This window comes from Tupaia chinensis, unplaced genomic scaffold (genome assembly GCF_000334495.1).
Source record: "Tupaia chinensis unplaced genomic scaffold, TupChi_1.0 Scaffold000095_1, whole genome shotgun sequence".
In the NCBI taxonomy this organism is placed as follows: domain Eukaryota; kingdom Metazoa; phylum Chordata; class Mammalia; order Scandentia; family Tupaiidae; genus Tupaia; species Tupaia belangeri.
In genome coordinates, this window is record NW_006159557.1 from 155,946 (window position 1) to 158,827 (window position 2,882).

The 2,882-nt window shown below is 40.4% G+C and overlaps 1 non-coding gene across 1 annotated transcript; it reads right to left on the minus strand.

The window, feature by feature from the left end:
* Positions 1 to 2,483: 2,483 nt before the first annotated feature.
* On the minus strand, positions 2,484 to 2,647 carry LOC114006868 (U1 spliceosomal RNA). The gene has a single exon (XR_003548535.1). It is a non-coding gene; the product is annotated as a U1 spliceosomal RNA (small nuclear RNA).
* Positions 2,648 to 2,882: the final 235 nt, after the last annotated feature.

Sequence of the window (2,882 nt, forward strand, 5' to 3'; positions counted from 1 at the left end):
TTAGATTATGAGCGCCACCCTGTATCCTCCCAGTAAATTCTGTTTTTGCTTAACTTAGTTACAACTGATTGCTGTGTTGTAAGCAAAGATTCCCCAAAGATACTCTGATACACTGTCCTTTCCAAGTTTATCAAAGATTACTAAACAATTCCCATACGTCCTTTTTAAAATGATCTCTTCTTGCTTTAAGGCATTAATAAAATGTTGATTATTGGCATGGAGATAGTTGTAACATTCTGGGGGAGTCACCAGATGGTGACATTACATATAATTTCCCTGATCCAATTTCTCTTGAAGTGTGTGTGTGTGTGTTTGTTAAATCTTGAGGAAAGGCTTCATCATCATTATTATGTTATAGTTCTACTTAAGAAAATAAAAAAACAAAACAAAGCTACAGAATATCTTGTGGGGATAAAATCTGGATGTGATAAAAGCAGTTCATGTGGCAATGCTTCAGAGATATATACACCCTAACTTCAAAACAATTTATGTCCAAAATATCTGAAGGCAAACAAATATTCTCAGAAGGGGAATATTTCCTAAGTGGATGCAGCCAATATGTAGATTTTTATTACACTCTGTCAGGAACCAATGACTTACAAATCACTGTTGCTCACACATAAACCTTTCAGATTGTGATAAATGCTTCTTTGATCCAGTAGGCATTGCTTTCAGCAAAACCCTGAAGCAGCAGACTCTGACCAGAACTTATTTGAGTGGTAGAAAAAGACCTTTGCTGGGATTATAAGGAAGATTGCCTATTACATTATTGTGGTCAAGCAGGGGATAGAAAAGTCTACATTTACCACAGGCTCACAGGATGTCTCTGAAGAGTTTCTCCATTTTTGACCAGAGTGATTTTGGTACGTCAGACCAAAAGAAGAAGGAAGAGATAATGCAATGAATACCAGTGTCTCTGTTAGAAATTCTCTGATAAATAGCAGCTTTTACCAAGAGGAAACAAAATGTACTGATGAGTAAGTACTCCCTGTTCCCCCTCTGCATCCAGTTCTGATCCCCCTTCATTCAGGTATTAGTTTGCTAGTGCTGTGTAAAAAAGTCATTCCAAAAGATAGTGGCTTACCACAGCAAACATTAATGAGCTCTTGATGCCAGGCTGACTGAGGGCTGCTTCTGCTCTTGGCTGGGCTTGTTTGTGCATCTGTGACGAGGTGGAGGGCCCGCCAATGGCTGGCTCTGCCTATCTTGGCTGTCCTCTCATACATTTGGATGGTGTGGGCTATAGGCTGCTCTAGAATGTTCTCAGCTGTGACAATTAGATTTTTCTCTACCTGCCTGCCAGTAGGCAGTCTGGGCTTATTCACATAACCATGCCACAGTTGAGAAAGAGAGACAGAGACAGAGAGAGGGAAAGTAGGTCAGGTCTCTTGAGATCTGAACTCAGAAAAAACTGGCACACTGTAACTTCCACCTCTTGTCAGGAGGAACTATAAACACACATTGCAAAAAAGTGTGGATATGTGAAAACTTGAGGCTGTTATTAATTTCCCACATTTAAGAATATTGCAACTATGCTAGTCTGTTTTTTTTCCCTAAATATAATTTTGACAGAGAGAGCATGTGTTTATGAAAGAGAGATAAACAAATAGAGAGATAGAGAAAAATAAAGGACTCTTTGCCCTACAGGGTATGGAGATCTTGCATTCCTTCTCCTGCATTTCTCCTTCCTGTCAGAATTTGGGTTATACATGCACAAGCACCTGGCATGTTCAAACAACAGGGGATGGGATTTTAACCACATAGTAGGCCATGTGGGAACTGGTACCCTTAAACTCCAGACCATAGGGCTGAGCTTTTTTGGGGGGAGGGGGGAGAAGAAAAGAAAAGAAAAAAAATGTCAAATGAGAAGACTGGGTGAAGAGAGAGCTTGAACCAGAGAGAGAAGTGGAAGAGAGAGAATGTGGGTTGAATGTCAGGAAGAATTTTGGAGGTTTGGCAAACAAGAGGCTTCCACACAACTTCATTATAGTAAAAATATGGAATGTGAGGAAATGGAATTTGGAGATGTGTTCCCATGATTTAGGCATTTAATCCTTTTTGATATTCTATGAGATTGTTGGGACCAGCAGATGGTGTAAGGTCACGTTGCTGGACTCTCATCTAGTAAATCACAGTTCAAGTCCCTGACCTAGCAGCTTAAAACCCATGCTGGGCATGCATGCATTCATGCCCAAGATCATAAGAGGATAATGGAGGAGAAGGGATTGTGGTGTGGCCATTCCCCCTGGGGAGTGATTTCTTGCTTTCTGTCTCTGTATCACTCGATCTCTCCAGCAAGCACATGCGTTCTATAGACAAAAAAATTCTCTTAAAAGGCACACAAGTAAAAAAGATATTCTATGAGAGTTGCAAGCAAATAATATAATTTTTCATCAAGTTACTTTTTGGCTATTGAACTATAGACTTTTAAATGCAACCATGTGAGATAGAGCTATGTGAGGGTTCCAGCACTTTTTTTTGGGGGGGGGGAAGCGCGAACGCAGTCCCCCACTACCGCAAATTATGCAGTCGAGTTTCCCACATTTGGGGAAATTGCAGGGGTCAGCATATCCGGAGTGCAATGGATAAGCCTCGCCCTGGGAAAACCACCTTCGTGATCATGGTATCTCCCCTGCCAGGTAAGTACCCAGCACTTTTTTTGAAGTAAGCATTTAGGTTTATAAAGGAAGCCTCCCCTCACCAAAAAACAAACAAACAAACACAAAACAACTTCCACCAAAGTGGGAGAAAAGTAAAACATTGATTTTCCTCCCTTTAGGAGAACAATCAATCACATTTAAGATGTTTAATATTTCCTGAGTACTATTAAGTTCAGCATGCCAAAATGTTGAGCAAATGTGGTATTCTCTGAAGACTTTCTG